Source organism: Camelus ferus, chromosome 5 (genome assembly GCF_009834535.1).
Source record: "Camelus ferus isolate YT-003-E chromosome 5, BCGSAC_Cfer_1.0, whole genome shotgun sequence".
NCBI lineage: Eukaryota > Metazoa > Chordata > Mammalia > Artiodactyla > Camelidae > Camelus > Camelus ferus.
In genome coordinates, this window is record NC_045700.1 from 34,100,934 (window position 1) to 34,118,697 (window position 17,764).

The 17,764-nt window shown below is 34.6% G+C and overlaps 1 long non-coding RNA gene across 1 annotated transcript in view; it reads right to left on the reverse strand.

Annotated features, from left to right (window-relative positions):
* The window catches only part of LOC116663630, a 146,237-nt gene that overhangs the window by 8,239 nt on the left and 120,234 nt on the right, over nucleotides 1–17,764 (reverse strand). Inside the window, exon 3 of the long non-coding RNA XR_004319868.1 lies at nucleotides 10,696–10,735. This is a non-coding gene — a long non-coding RNA (uncharacterized LOC116663630). The remainder of the gene's footprint in view (nucleotides 1–10,695; nucleotides 10,736–17,764) is intronic.

Sequence of the window (17,764 nt, forward strand, 5' to 3'; positions counted from 1 at the left end):
CTAAACATAAGGGTTAGCATGAAAAGCTGAAGAGTTGTTTCTTGAGAAACTTGGTGAGGATCTTGGAATACTTAGGATCTTTGGGTCTGTGGTAGGGAAGAGTTTCATTCTGCATCCCCTACTCTCACCTCTGGCCTTGGCAACGTGTTTGGCATCCCAAGAACTACCCAGCTCGTGTGGGTGGTGGATGAGACCATAAACCCCAGGAGAGCAGTGAGGCAGTCTCAAGATCCCTTCTCTTTCAACAGAATTGGCAGCAGGGTTTGCTGTGGAAGCCAGAGGGTAGGAATATGAGAAAATATGTCATCCCCAGAATACCTAGTGAGACTGGATGCCAGGGCATAGCTAGCAAGAAAACAAAACAATGATATGAATGTTCACTCTCCTCATTTGTAAACACAGTCTGATTAAACTTCCTAACACTAGGGTTAAATTTTAATGAAAAAGTTTCCAGGATGTGGTATTTGGTGATAAGTAGAGATGGTCCATAAGTATAAAATATACATTGGGTTTCAAAGACTTAGTATTAAAGAATAATAATATTTATAATTTTATATTGATTATATGCTTAAATGATAGCATTTTGATACACTGGATCACATACAATGTATTAGCAAAAGTAATTTTGCCTGTTTCTTTTCACATTTTGAATGTGGCTACTAACAATTTAAAGTTGTGTATATGGCTCACATGTGGCTTGTAATGTATTTCTACTGGATAGCACTGCCCTAGACAGTTTTCCCAAGATGTGACACAATTGGACCTGGTGGCAATCTAGATGATTTTAGGTGATTAAAAACAAGGTTTATTTTACTTTACTGGTTATGCATATATTTTAATATATTAGGAAAAAACCCAATGGATCAAACCCATAGTTTCATATATAGTATTGCTTTAGGATAAAGATAAAGCAAGGAGCATCAAGATAATCCTGTTTATACAGACCCAAGAATTACCAATACCATAAACCTTTTAGTGTCAACTGTTCAGAAGTATTGTTCCTGGAGATGATTCCAATTGCTGGTATCCTCTATTTCTGTATTTATTCCTGCCTTTTTTCAATTCACACCCCCAAAGTTAGAAAAATATACAAGAAAATCTTGAGTTATGTTAGGGGTACTTCAATAGTTAGAAGTAATTGGTGAAAGGGTGTGATTCTGCCAATCCCTTTAGGTTCAAGCCATTGGATTCTCAACTTTTTCCCTTAGTTTTCTGAGGAGAAGAAAATGAATGCTATAAGGTTTTGCATTCAGAAGGCATCACTTGACTATATACAGTGTGACAAGAACTTCAAGCTTTCTAGATAAAACTTCTAATTGAAAAGTCATACGCCTTAGAATGGACATATGAATATATCGTGCATATCTACATGTTTATTTAAACAATAAATTTATTCTTGCAATGCATACTTCTTATATCAGTATTACCTTAAAAGACCACGTGAATCACATGGATGCAATGAGGCTAACACTGGAGCTATAAGGTGTTGGATTCTCTCAATTCATATCTGGTCAGGAATTCATAGAACGGCTCACTGAAACTGTACTCACACGGTCAACAAGTATTTATTGTACATGTATCAAAACCAGTTTTAGGCTCAATTGATAAAGCAGTAAACACAAAATCCCTGGCCTCCAGGAATGTACTTTTTACTGAGAATAGAGCTAGGAGGATAGAGGGACAAATAAATAAAACTTTACAGGGCTTTGCAGACTGTTATAAAGGCTGTAGCTTGTACTATAAGTGGACTAGGGTTTTGGGCAAAGAAGTGATACGATCTTACATTTTAAAATAAGGCTGAGTACTATATGGAAAATAAATAGTTGGGTTCTGGAGTCAAAATTATAAGCTAGGAGACCTGATGGTGACTTAGAACAGGGTGTTAGTGATGGATCTGATGAGAATGGTTGGATGCTTTAGATATTATTTCAAAGGAAAGGCTCATGCAAGTTTCTGATTGATTGAGTATAAGGTATGAGGAAGAGACATCAATGTTGACTTCAAGATTGGAAATACGGTGACTTTTATGAGGATATATTTGAAATAATTGATAAAAGATGTTTACATAAATTTTTCAAAACTAGATGGTAAAAGTGAGTGAATAAGAAATGCTTGCTTGCACCAGTCCATGAATAGGACAGACTCCAAAGAACAGGTTTGAGATACTGCGTCATATGGTTTCTTGGGCTAAAAATGTGTTGCAAACGAATCTAGTATCAATAATGTTTAGTAATTAGTTCTCAGTATCTAAACCTATCAGAGGAATTAGATGAAATATCTTGCTCTTTCTTAGTAGATACATGTGTGAGATAGACTTTTTATTCCTGATAAACCTCAAAACAAAAATATGCAATTATCTTTCTGATATGGAACCCATTTTTTTCTTCTACTAGCTATCATCTAACCTAGTGACACTCTATACTATTATGCAACAAACTCACCTTTAGGTGAGAAGTAAGCTGATTATATTTTTTATTAATTTCATTTTCCATTTTAATTTTCAAATTAACCATATAGTTTTGTATTGTGTTTGTTTTCATGGTTACTTTGATTCATGGCAAGTGACACTGGTTATACTGTTTTTTAGGCATTTAAATAACATGACTGAATTGAGTAAAGAAAATTATTAAACAAGTACTTCAATAGATGGTATGAGATATAGAAAAACTCACCAAGATCTGGGTCAAATGATTGAGGTTTCGAGAAATGTTAACATTTCCTGTGGTGCCTGTCAGCTGGGTCATTAAGTAGGGACATTATGTGTGTTTGTCATCTAGCTGATTTTTATCAGCTATAAGACCTATATTTTCTATCCTAGTGTGACATTGTTCTAGGCACAATACATGGTAAGTTGCAAGGGTAATAATTATCTTTAAGAAATGCATAATTTTATATATAATAACTATCTCACTTATTAAAGGAAAATACCAACATGACTAGACAATCAAATAAGTCACAGACTTTCTCTTCCTGGTTCCAGAAATCCTGATCTTTTCTTTCAGGGCAGGGTTCAAAGTTTCAAAACCTCCTTCCCTCATTACCACCACCCTATTTAACTGTACTTCCCTCATATCCCTTGAATATGTATGTTCACAGGTCACATTATAGAACTTAAATACTGCTTTCTTGTTATTTTCTAATTAGTTATACATTTCTATTAAATGATAAGTTTTTCACTGATTTTTTTTTCTTTCAGCTCAGAGAAGTAGCTGCACACAAATAAAATACCCTATTATTTTTGCCTTTGATTGCATCCTCAGTTTCAATAACTACTCTTACAACGTTGTTTAGTTATCACTCACAGCTTCAAAATATTTCCCTTCTCAGATTTACAAGTGCAACATCAAACCTTCACAGTCTATAGTCTGCCCAGTATAGTGCACAGTGGCACTAGTCTCTCTCTGTATCCCCCACGTGCTATGCAGAACAGAGCAAAGGAGAGGATAACATCAGAAAACAACATCCCACTCCCCAAATGGTTAGGCCTGTTCAAGTACTTGGTCATGTCCAGTACCAGGAAAATGTAGCACAATTAAAAATTATAATCTTGGTAAGAATCGAAAGCTGACTTAAAATAAATTGAAAAAATAAAATTAAGTTCAAAGTTAGTTAGGATCACCTCTGGTTTTTTAGGTCAGAAGTCACATTTCTTCACAGATCAGTCTGAAAACTAGTCAGAGACTTTGATTTTCAAAAAGTCATGCTGACGTTCTAGTCTCATTTCCCTTGTCGTACTCTTTTGCGCTGAAATATTAGCATCTAATGCTGTTTATCTTTGTCTTTGATATTTTCAGCTTTAGTGATTTCCAACTCATAGAACATCCTATTCACTAGAGAATCTATCTGAAGCTCCCACCTTTTTCAGTGACTAGGGAACAACAAATAGACTGACAACAAAGACTACTTAACTACACACAGGATACAGAGCAGCATGACAGACATCCATAGTGAAAGGAAATTAGGTTTTGCAGAATTTTACCTACTAATTTTGGGGGGAGGGATAAAGTGGCATGGTGTCAGCAAAAGGGCTGGAGGGACTGCACTTTTAAGCTGCTTATCTCCCCAGGTTGTAGGCTTAATCTTCAGTATTTTCTGTGGCTGTCAGGTATACTGCACTCCTAAAAATAATTTCTGAGATTTTTCCCTTTAATTTTTTTCAATTCTTAATTTAAGGGAAAATTTCCCTTTGAGTCACTTCATTTAAAACATTGCAACTTAAAATTGATTTAATGACAGAAATTTTATAAGCATGAATTATCAAGATCAAGTTTAGAATCCAGTTTAAGAGACTGTGGAATATTTTTGTCTCTCCAAAGAAGTTGAGAGTTTAGTTGGAAATTGACTTTTTAAATAGAAGACTAGTAGGTTTCAATTGAAGACATAGATAGAAATGATCAGTCTGGGTGAGAGATTTGCTGTCTTGGCTTGACTTAGGAAAATTGTGTAAAAATCTGTGTAATGAAAATATTGATTGTTGTGATCTAAAGGATATAAGAATAGGCAACTTTCACCCACTTTTATGGCCAGATTTCTGCCCCTGCCTTCCAAAAAAGGTGAAGTAAGGTGAAGAATTCAAAAGCAAAACCAACAATACATTCACAATCAATATGGACAAACATATTGAGTACCTGTCTTTATGATTCTATAGCATGTACCCATGTCTGTCATAACCCACCTGTTTACCAAATTTTGAGCCCTGAACGGTAGACACTGTAACTTTCCCTTGGTTATTTACAAGTGTTTGGCAATAAGCCTGGAACAATATAATGTTCAAAAAGTGTGAATGAACAAATGGATGAGTAGGTGTGTCTCAGTGAAAAAAACAATCAATTGAAATAGACTTAGAAATTATATGGATAATTAATTGACAAGGATATCAAAGCAATTTTTATAACTATATTTTACGTATTTAAGAAGGTGGAGGAAGGTTTGAGAATGTTAAGTAGATACACAGAATGATGTCATATCACAGATCATAATAAAATAGCTTAAAGCCAGTGATAAACAGTCATAAATTAAGGCAGAAAAGACACAATATATACAGAGACACAGAGGAAAGGATGACACCAGGTTTCTTATTAGAAACACTGCAAACAAAAAGATTGTGGAAAAACATCTTCAGTGTCCTGAAAGAAAACCTGTCAATCTAGACTTCTATACATAAAATAAATATCTTTCAAATAAAAATTAAAGACTTTTGCAGACCAAAAAAAGATGAAAGTATCATCAGTAGACCTCTTCTAAAAAATGTTAAAGAAAGTCCTTTAGGTAAGAGGAAAAATTATACCAGATGGAGATACAAAGGAATGAAGAGCACAGAAAACAATAGCCATATGGATAAATACAGGTATTTCTATTATTATTTAAATTTAAAAATGACTAAACAAACATAAAAAACATGTATTCTGGAGTTTGTAACACGCAAAGGAGTAAAATACATGGCAATATGACCAGAAAGGCTAAGAATAATTGAGAAATGGAAAGATAATGTGGTAAGTTTAACTAAAAGTAAAGAGGTATATTATCACTTGAAGGTAGATTTTAAAAAGTTAAAAATACATGCCATAAACCACAAAATAACTGCTAAAATAACAAGACAGAACTATAGATTAATAAGACAAAAAGGAGATTATTAAAGGAATTATTTTAAAAAATACTCAATCCAACAGAAGGCAGAAAAAGATAAAAATGAGAACAGAGTGTATGTGCTTACCAGATACTATGCTATGTGGTTGATTTCTTTTTTACTCTTCTGTGAGTTAACTTAAACAGCCAAAGTACTAAAGGAAAATAAATAGCAAGATGATAGATTTAATCCAATCATATAAATAGTCTATATACTCCAATTAAAAGCCAGAGATTGTTATATTGGATGAAAAAGCAAGACCTCACTATATACTGCCTAGAAAAAAATCCACTTCAAAAATAATGACACAAATGAATTTAAAGGATGAAAACAAAAAGACAGCACAGTAACATTAATCAAAAGAAAACTGGAGTGAATATGTTAATATCAGATAAAGTAGATTCCAGAACAAAGGATACTGCTAAGGATAAAAGGGATATTTAATAGTAATGTGATAAATTTATGTTTTTAGATATATTTTGTTCATAGTCACAAGTAAAGCTTGTTTCCGTAACTAAGCTACATTAACCTTAGCAGCCTCATAGAGGAACACTTGAAAGAAAATTTTAAAAAGCATAATTTGCCTGTAGCAGACGTAATAACTGCCCAGTCAAAGATAGTCATTCTCTAATCCCTGGAAGCTATGAATATGGTACCTTCCATGGCAAATACAACTTTTCAAATGTGATTAAGTGTAAGGATATTAAGATGGGGAAATTTTTCTGGATTATATGGATAGGTCCAGTATAATCACATAATTCCTTAAGGAGGATATTTCCCAGCTGACTCACAGAAAGATGTGATGACAGATGAGTCAGAGAGATGTGGCATCACTGGCTTCGAAGATGCAGGAAGAGGATCACAAGCCAAAGAATGTGGGTGGCCTCTGAAAGCTGGAAAAGCCAAGAAAACACATTCTTCTCCACAGCCTCAAAAAGGAATGCAGCCCTGCCAACAATGATTTTAGTCCAGTGAGACCCGTGTTGGACTTCTGACTTAGAGAAATGTAAAATAAGAAGTGTGGGTGTGTGTGTTTCATGCCTTTAAGCAATTTGTGCAAAGCCAGAAATATAAAACTAATACAATGCCAATTGCTGAGAATAATCTGATGAGGAGTACTGGTGTATACTGAACAAAAATTTGTTATCTTATTCTGTTCAACTGTAATATCTCACATTCCAGTTTTGTGTTTTGTGGTTTCTAGTTTTCTGGTTGTATCTCTAACATCGTGTTTCAAGATCTTCTTCAGTTTCTTTAAGATTTCAAGTTTTTCTTCAAGATTTTCTCTGTCTAAATACATGAAATACCTTTAAGGCAATATGGATAGACTCTAGATGCTTCTTTATCCACCCCAATTATTTTTTTAAAGGATACAAGGAATCATCTTTATCGACATGCTAAAAGAATGAGAAATTGTCTCTATGAAAGAGCATCAAAATATATATGTAACTTAAACTAATACATAGCCATTTTTGTTAAACTAAAATAGTCGTCTACCATGTGAACCAATGTTGCTGAATTCGTTTTTGTAAGTAAAATGCATATTTATATTTTAAACAGAAGTAGACAGGTATTTCTATAGTGTTTCCGGTTTGGAATTTAAGCCAATGAAATGCCCTTTCCATTGGAAACAGTATCTTCTTCCAAAGACTAGCACTAAGGTTACCTGTTTTTGGTTGTTCTTTGTTTACTTTGTTTTGATTTAAAATTGTATCGTGCTAGTTGCTCTCTGTAACTTGATTGTCAAAGTTAAAGCTGTACCATTTAATAAGGAAAGTGATGCCTTCATGAATGGTTTTAAATCTGGGTAAAAATATGGTCCACTCGTCCTCCCCCCAAATTCCTAAACTATTTCCTCTGCCCTAATCCTTCTATTGGGAACTTTTTCCTCATCTGAGTTACAATATCAATATCAAATGCATTAGTCCCACCCCAACTATTTCACTTTATTTTTTTATTCTAAAAGACAATAAATCTTTGGATGTAAGGCACTGCACCGCTGTGGTTTCTTGCTTCTGTAATGGAAGTTATGATGCAAACAGACTTGGAGTTGCATCAACACATAGATCCACTGTCCATAACTTTTATAAAACATCCTCTATCTTTCTGTTTTTATCGATCTCTTTTGAGAACTAACTGGACTGCAAAGGAGTCAGTAATTCTTCTTTCTTCCCTAAAATTGCTTGTTTCTACTCATTTATTTTTCCATAGTGCCTTAGTCCATTCAGGCTGCTACAACAGAATACTACTATAAGTCTATTTTTATGACTGGGTAGCTTATAAATAACGGAAACTTATTGCTCAGTCTTGGAAATTTAACATCAAGGCTCTGGCAGATTTGGTGTCTGGTGAGAACCTGTTTCCTAGTTCATGGATAGCCAACTTTTCACTGTGTCCTCACATGGTGGGAGGGGTGAAGGAGCTCTCTGCTCTCTCTTTTATGAGTATCAATCCCATCCTTCAGGGCTCCACTCTCATGACCTATTCACCTCCCAAAGGTCCTACCTCCAACTCATCACACTGGGTGTTGGAATTTAATATGTGCATTTGGGGGGAACACATTCAGTCTACAGCATATAATAGAACTCAGAATTATATTTGTGAAAATGTCATAATATGATTATATAAATTAAATAAGGACTGTTTTTTAGTTTGTTTTTTATGGATGCCAAGTGATGTTATTGTTTATTGTGTTGTATTCCTTTTAGTCTCTTGTACCCATTTAGCTGGAATCTGCTCAAAAGTCTTTTCTGCCACAATAAGGGACTGTTCGGCAGACCTGCTCATCTCTGGTCTGTTCTATGTCCATTCAACATAATTCACAGTGACAAAAATGAAAGAAAAAAACTTTTTTGTCAAATGTATTTTGATACAGGATGGTGCTGGTACTCTATTTAGGGTTGTAGCATCATAAACAACCCAAATGGTGACTGGTACTTCAGTGACTGTGAGACACTGAATTACTGTGTAGTCAAAATCAATCTCTAACTACTTTCTTTGACTTAGTTTAAGAACATAGACACTTCAAAGAGATTGAGGAATAACTGGAAGAAATTTGAGCATGTATGTAAATGTAGCATTTAAGATATAATACATTTCAAAACAATGTAGTTCAATTTACTTTGAAAAAATCCTTTTAATTTAAGATTTTATGTTTTCTAACGAAACAAGTCTTGAAAACAGGAAAAATGAAAGAATTGGTTAAAAGTAAAAATAGATTAAAAAATGGTATAAACAATCTAAATTTCAATCCAATGTAGTGAAATGAAATCAAGTAAAGATCTATAATTCATTGAAAGAACACTATATAATCAGCAGGTATTATTACTAGGTACTTGATTTCTGATTTATCTTCACATTTCAGTGAGTCAGACTTACAGCTATTTTAAAGATGGTTACAGTGATACTGAGATTAAATAAATTGTGTAAAATCCCTCAGGTAGTAACAAAGGTTGGATTCAGTAACAGATATTTAGTGTTCTAAAATCTATGTTCTGTTCTAACTCACTGCCTGTCCAGTATGTGCAAAATAACATAATAAGTGATGAAAGATGTTAAAATGAATAGGATTAGGTTTTTACTATGGAACTTAGAAAACAGACGGCAGATGCAGTATAAAGTAAAATAGCGTAAAAGCTAATGATTCCAGATTTGCAGTTAAAATTGCATGATTCACATCACTCATCACCTTTCTACCATGCTACATTCTACTCGTTTAGTAAAATTCTCTGTATTCATCATTCTCTTCTAGCTTTGCCAGTGTATACTCCCAGATTACTTTAACTTCTTGCTTTTCTCACCTCCAGTGTCAACTGCTACTGACCTAGGTGTGAGGTGATGGAGGCTCTGCCTTCCCATCCCCACTGTCTCACCCACATCTCCCTGCTTGACAGTTCTCGTCTCTGAAAGGCTGACACGGATGCGGTCTATTACTGCAGGGAAGTCACCTACCCCCCATACCCTTTTTATTTAAAAAAAAAAAAAAAAAAAAAAAAAACGCTCTTTACTTTTTCCTTGATCTCTCCATTTACACCTCAGCTTAAGAGAAATCCAGGTTTCTCTAAAAACTCTCTCCAAATGATACCTACTGACCTTTTCTCCCTTTCTACATAAATACCACTTTAAAGATCAAGTATAATCTAGATGGTAAATTCCACTAATGAACGATTACAAGGAATCTTACTATTCCAGTACGATTAATCAGTCCAGTATTCATCTTAAATTACATTTGTAATGACCCTATCTCTAAAAAAAGGTCACATTCTGAGTTACTGGGGATTAGGACTTCAACATATATTTTAGGTGGACACAATTCAACCCACAACACCAACTTTTGGCTTTGCTGTTTTACCCTATTATATCTTTGATTTCTGATTCATTGATTTGTAAACTTTATTACTGTCTCCTGTCTACTTTCTTTCCTGATCTTTTTCTAATTTGTTAAGATAAACATTTAGAGCTCTGAGTTTCAATCTTCCTTCTTGTGCAACATTTGATTAAAGGTTATTACTCTTTCTCAAAACACATCAGCCCTTTTGATGCAGTCACTATGGAAAACAGTATGGAGGTTCCTTAAGAAACTAAAAACAGACTAACCATATGATCCAGCAATCACATTCCTGGGCATATATCTGGAGGGAAACCTTAATTTGAAAAGATACATGCATCCTGATGTTCATAACACCACTGTTTTTACATTAGCCAAGACATGGAAGCAATGCAAATGTCCACCAACAGATGAAAGGATAAAGATGTGGTATGTATATATACTTTGGAATACTACTCAGCCATAAAAAATGAAATAATACCATTTGTAGCAGCTTGGATGGACCTAGAGATTATCATACTAAGTGTAGTAAGTCAGAGAAAAAAATATCATATAATATCACTTACATTGGAGAATCTAAAAATGATACAAATGAACTTATTACAAAGAAGAAACAGACTCACAGACAGAAAACAAACTTATGGTTACCAAAGGGGAAAGGGGGGCAGGGATAAATTAGGAGTTTGGGATTAGCAGATACAAACTACTATATATAAAATAGATATAAACAACATGGTCCTACCATATAGCACAGGGAACTTCGTTCAATATCTTGTAATAACCTATAATGGAAAAGAATGTATATATGTATAAGTGAATCAATTTGCTGTATACCAGAAACTAACACAACATTGTAATCAACTATACTTCAATAAAAAATAAAACAGCTCACAAGTTCTAATATATCATATTTTTAATTCAATTCAATACATATTCTAACTCCTACTGAAATTTCTTATTTTACTCATGTATTATTTTAAACTGAGTTTATTTTATTTTATTGAATTTTGTTTAGTTTCTTCTTGATTACAAATGCCCGTATTATCAGTCAGAATTACTCAACACATGAGTCTCACCTAGCATCAGGCAGTAATTAGCAAAGGATTCAAAACAGAGTTGCAGAAAATATTTCTCAATAGCTAGGAGACCTCAAACCCACTAAACACAGCTTCCTTAGACACCTTTTCCAAACTAGGATGTCATTTAGATTCAGAATAACAAGCACTAACTTTCTGTGCTTAATCAGTTAGTTGGGGATGTTTAGTTTTGGGATCTCTCAGCTTTTATATCTCACTAGTCACATAGCCAGGAGTATGTGACTAATTTCCATTTTTCAGGACAGCAGTGATTCATATACACAAAAATTACAGATTTATATACCAGATATATTTGCTGCAAATGTTTCTCAGACTAATAGTCACATATAAGAAAATCTCTGAAAAATCATTAATAATCTAGATAGTAAATTCCATCAGTCAAAAATCAGCCCCCAATTTCCTGAAAAGAGAGAAACTAGTTATAGACCCACTCTTAACCTTTTTCTACCCAACTTCACTGTGGTCAGAGTACTTACCCTGAATTAAGACAATCTTTTGAAAGTTGTTTAAAAAAATATGGCCTAGTACATGGTGTATTACGGTAAATATTCCCTGTGTTCTTGAAATGAATGCATATTTTTCCATTGTTGGGGCAGTGTTAAATTAATACAGTTAGGTTAAGTGTATTATATATAATTAGTGTATCAATATAATTAGGTTAAGTGTATTGGCTTTTTTATGTCTTTACCAATTTTTTGTCTGTTCTATCTGGTATTAGAAGACGTGGTAAAAATTTTCCCCTGTCATTATGGATTTATCTATTACTTCTTTTAGCTCTCATTTTTGCTCTATCTACTTTGAAGCTTATTAAGAGTATAGAAATTTAGAATCATTTGACCTTACTGGATGACTGCCCTATTATAATTTTTAAAGTTCCTGTTTATTTCCTGTGATGCTTCCTGTCTTCCTACCCTTACTTCTGACTTCTCTGTGTCCTTCTATTTAAGGTATACAAGTTGTAAGCAGTATATAATTAAGCTTTGTTGTTTTTAATCTATCCTGAAAAACTTTCTTTATAATATTTAGACCAGTTATGTTTGGTATAATTATTGATCTGTTTGCATTTACATTCACTGTTTTACTATTTGTTTTCTACTAGAACCATTAGTCTTTCAGTTCCCCACAGAGAACCTTTACACATGTGGTTTCTTTAGTCTGAAATGTCCCTTCTCCTTTTCTATATTCACTTAGTTATCTCTCACTAAGACTTTAGTCATTTCCTCCCAGGAGATCATCTGGCCACCGTCTCTGTATGGTTCCTCTTCATAGTCACTCTTGTAGCATCTTGTTCTTTCTCTGCAGGGCATGTAACTCAGTTATTTTCTGTGACTATTTGATTATTGTGTGTCTCTTCTTCTAGACCACCACTTCATGATGGTAGGACTAATTTTTTTTCTAATCATAAATAAATACTTGTAGTATTAACAAGTTACTATGTAGAATCTAAAGCCAATTTGACCTTTCTTCACAAAAGTTAAATGAACATAAACAGAACTTTAAGAAATGACCTACACATTTCCTACATGTAGAACACCACCATCTCATTAAGGCACCACTGTTACATCAAGTCTAACTTGTCCTACCATTGGTTGTGTCAGGCTACCCTTTTGTGAGATGCTTTGCAGCTTCCTGTGACAGTAAGCTCATTCCTGTGTAAGAAAAACAGATTTCCCAAAACAATTCTATTTCTTTCACACCCACATGGAAGGAGAATAAGACTGACCAAGTGCTGGTCTATTTCAAATATTTTCCAGATTATTTGATGCAAATTCTTTTTCTACAATATTCCATTGTCATTTTTAAGTGAACTCGGCAAAGCTAAGGGCTCTGACTCATGAATGTTCACTTTCTTCCTGGATTAAGTAGGCAGTTGCAGGCAAAAATGTCCAATGACTCAAAGTTTCTATGAGTGTGTTCAAGATTTTTCCCTCTTGGAAATCACTCTGAGTCCAAGTGGAGGAAATAATGATGTGCCATGTGTCCTTCCTGCCATTCCTGTGCAAACAGTACACTCTTGAGGACTTTTATCCTTTCAGAAATATTTCAGCTTATCAAGGTCCTCTGATCCATTCTTTTACTAAAGGTAAAAAAAAATTCTTCCTGTGCATTTACTTTAAGAAAGTTTATAACAAATAATTCAAAAAATTAGAAAAAATCATGCAATTAGAGAATATGAGGTGAATAAACCCATTGCAAATTACCTGGAGCCTTAACTATTCTTGGGTCTAGTTGCCTTGTATTTGGCTAAATACATTCTGATGAGTTCTGATGAAAATCCAAGTAACAGTGCAGCCTTATCATGGACAGACATATTACTCTGCTTACTAGAGTAAACAGAGTAAAAGAGTGGATCTCTTCCTGGCAAAGTGTGTCAGATAGATATTAAAATTTTCACTGTTAAAAAATATTTAACTCCTCAAAAAAATCCCTTCTGCCTTTGATTCCTTGGAAATAATAACTGTTACCTATAAACCACATAACCTTCACATTGATGGATTTTTTTTAAGATGTCCAACAATTCAGATTGGTTGAAACTTGAATTGCATACTGAATCAGAAGTTGTATTTCTAGCCTAGAGAGGTAATTACCTACCATTTTAATGATATAATTAATTACTTAGATTTTCATTTGGACTTTCACATACAAAATTTAAATCACAAAATGCAGAATATAAAGGTGGAGCAGAAGTATAATAGCCAGGTATTCACTTCACCAAAGCATAACAGCAGATACTGTGAAAAGATTTAGTCTATGTATTTATGAAAATGAATCATAGATAAAAACCATTTAATTTCATAAAGAGGAAAACTATGCCTTAAATTTGTTTTAACAATACTAAGGAAATCCTTCTTAAAATGTTCACAGAAAATCCAATCATTTTCAGATTTTTTTTAGAATTGCCCATTTTTATATATTCACACTACTTGGAGAACTATGTCCTGAAGAAACTCATTTCATTCAGTGCCACTATTTTCCTGAGAAAGTGTTGCACATATAGCATATGCTCTAGCCTTTGGAGATAAATGTCCAGTTAATAACCCAATAAATACTTGCCCTTCCCTTTTCCCCCCTAGAATAAAAGAAGGTCCTGTTTGACTGGGTGCTCCTCCCCTAACATGCCTGGGAATTCCTGAAGAATGTTTCCATATTCCACCAGTTCAGCCTCTTTGCCTCTACATTCTCGGCCAGCCGTTCTCTTCTGACCCTCTGCTCTGTTCCTCAGAGGCGCAGGCAGACCACCAGCACAAACCAACCTGTCCTCGAATGCGACTGGAATTCTGGAGCCTCTTGACCACAGCTTGAGCACAGAGTCTAATTCAGCTGAAAGCAGGCAAAAACAGACTGTGATATTTGAGAAAAATATTACAGGGGCTTAGGGGGTCTGAAAAACACTAAACACTGGGGTAAAGGCTTCAGCTGGACACTGGGCATCACAGCTTCCAGAGTCCATAGGATCTGTCCAGACCAAAAACAGTTACAGCCTGTTTTGCCTTTTCAGGACCATTGTTGCCATGTTTTTATATACCATGCTTCTCAGATTTCCTACCTTTTTCTGGGGCCCAACAGGAGGAAAATCAATAGTGTACCCCTCCCCCATGGTCTCAGCCAACCTTTGATTGTATTTCTTAATTATGTAATAATTTTGTCCCTGGGGTAACCAGTTTTAACACTAACACACTGGAAACAACAACAACAACAACAAAAAAACCCCACTAATACACTGAACACTTTACCCTTCATTATCACAAATCTCTGCATTCCCTGATAAGCAAGGGTTTTGATTTGCACATAACACAACACATAGGCTTAGTGGTGAGAGAGACAGAGAGACCTCCCTCCCAAAGAGAATTTAATTCTTCTCCAAAATATAACATAGGGAAACCTACTTCTGGCCATGACAGAATTAACTGTGACTAGATTTGCCTTCCATATTAAAAAACTAGCAAAACAAAGAAAATACACAAAAAACTGTTTTCAGAGATTGGCCAGTGCAGTCATATGATTCTGCGATAAGGGAAATAAGATGATCTCTAACGCATAACTGGAATCTGAGGCTGATGGCATTTCCTTCACTGCTAATAAAGTTCACATTCTGTAAAGACTGTTTAAAACTTTTGAAGATTTTTTTTTCATAATAGGAACACAAGAGAAATGATAAACTGAAGGAAATAATAGTTTCAACTACATCAGTCACTGTTTATAAACCCAGACATTACTCTAGAAGTTTCAGGCAGAAAGGAATTGGACGCAAGTAATTAAATGCCCATGTCACAGCTGGAAGGGCTGTGAAAGGGTTCAGGGAAAGTCACTGCTGAATGTTAGGAATTTGGGCAGTGAAAGAACTGCAGGGACCCACTGTTGATGACCCGGCTAGCTACAGCACCGAAAAGGGTGATTTTCAGTAGGATGTTCAGAAGCTTTAACACATGTCCATTGCTCCACAGGAGCAATGATGGCTCCTACTTCTTTTTCTCCTTCCCAGTACTGAGGAAGTACCTGTCTTTGGTGGAGTCTAATCAGGACTCTGATGGTAGCAGGGATACTTGGAAATGCAGTTCTGAGTCTTTGGGCTGCTCTAACTAGACAGTCTGACACAGTAAGGCATGCAAGTTGCAAGACATTTATTCATACAAGTTTTTTTGAGCAACTACTTACAATACACAAGGCATTTCACTAGGCTGTGAGAGGAGGCATGGATAAATTAACACCTGTCCTCAAATAAAAATGACAAGTTAGAGGCAAAGCTCAGACTTGTAGTAAATACTACAGTTGAAGGAAGTATATGGTTAGTGCCAAATCTGTACTGTAAATAAAATGACCAGAGAAAAGAGAAGGCACTTACGGAGGTCCAAATTTTGTGATGTTCCATTAGTTGCCTAGTACTTTAAATTAATAATGTTTTAGCAGTATCTACATTGCAAGAAGCATTTGCCATAAAGTAAATAAATCCCCATTTAACCCACTGCAAATGACATATTTTCCTTATGATCACTGAGCCACTGCTGCCTGTTGAGTTTATAAACTGTAACTTGGTGGAGCCTCCCGACTCCAGAGTCCAGACCTCAGCTATGTACATGGAGAACTCTCTTTGTTAGTTCACTCAGAGATTAATATTTTCCAGGGTCTGACTCACACTAAGCAACACATAACAAGCAAATGTATAAAGCAGAAAGCCAGTGTTTTGATTTACCATGAGAGACCCATCCACCCAGATCACTAGAACTGGTTGTGTAAACAGGGCATGGCTTTTAGATAGGAAGAGACAGTAGATTTTTTTTGTGGACAAAATACCCATTGAATAGACAGAGAACACCCCCACCCAAGTCCTTGCCATAGAGCAATGTATTAGACTACTGACAAATTCTTATTCAGAAATGTACTCTCTACTCTTACACATAACACTACATTTGTGTGTGATTACCATAGGCATAGAATAATTTCTGGAGTTTTCATCTGTTCCTTGGTTTTATTTTTGATGGGCATCTGCCTGGTAGGATTTTGGTGACATCCCAGACTTATTTATAAAATATCTCCTATAGTGGGTTAACTCTCCAGATGGCTTATTGTATTAATTTCTGTTGATTCTTCTTAGCTACAATTTCAGAGGTTGATACTTCCCACTGGTCTCCAAATGCTAGGGGTGTAGCTCATTCACCATATGGAGATACGGATACACTGACTACAGCTAATACAGACAGTTAATATTCATACTTATAACCATTTAAATAGCTTCTGAATATTTTAGAATTATTTTTAATAAAGGTTATGAAACGTTTCAAAGCTACTTTATATTGTTTTACAAATGGAATACCACTGCTTTTTTGTCATGCAGATGTCAAAAATTGCTCTCATTACTCAGAGAAAAGTGACATCATATTGTAAAACATTATTTTTATCTCTGCAAAGATTTAAAAACAATTTCATTCTGATCTCCAGCCTCTTACTCTACTTAAACTCTCCTTTCATATGCAGTGATGTAGATTTCTATTTTAAGTTTTACTACCAGTTTGTGATTTTTGTCCCTTTCTCTATTTGCAATGATAATTGGCTAATTAGAGAGTTGATCATTCACCAAAAAAAAAAAAAAAAAAAAAAAAAAAAACAGCACTGTTGAGAAGCTGGCTTTGGATATGCAAATATTCTTATGTATCAAAAAGGATTCTTTTTAATGTTCCCCCCCCAAAACTCAAGTGTCACTTCTTTTTTCTTGTCTTCACTTCTGAAAGGTCATCAATGATATTTTTTAAACACACACAAAAATAAACTGTGATTAATTTGTTTTATGAACTTTGTACTTTTATGTTTGTGTACATTTTTTAAAATGTGCCACTATCATTTATTTATGCATAAAATCTTGGCTCAACTAACTATAGTATTAACATTCAGTTTCATCTTGACATGTGGTCATTAGCACATTGAGTTTTTAAGAATTATAGAATTTCTTTTAGAAATTGTTATGGGAAAGGTATATTTACTCAAGGAATACAAATTTAGAATATACTTTTGCAGACTAAATAGAGGATGAAATAGAACCATGTCTTTCTCTTGGCCCCACGGTTTTGGTACTGTATAAATTTTTTTTAATTAAAGCAGCAAATACAGCAAATCCAAGGTCTTTGAAACCAATGATTTTGCAGATAACTTCTTCTGTTTCTTAATTTCCTCCAAGTAAATTTGTCCATGAGCATCTATTAATCTTCAGGCAATATCAAT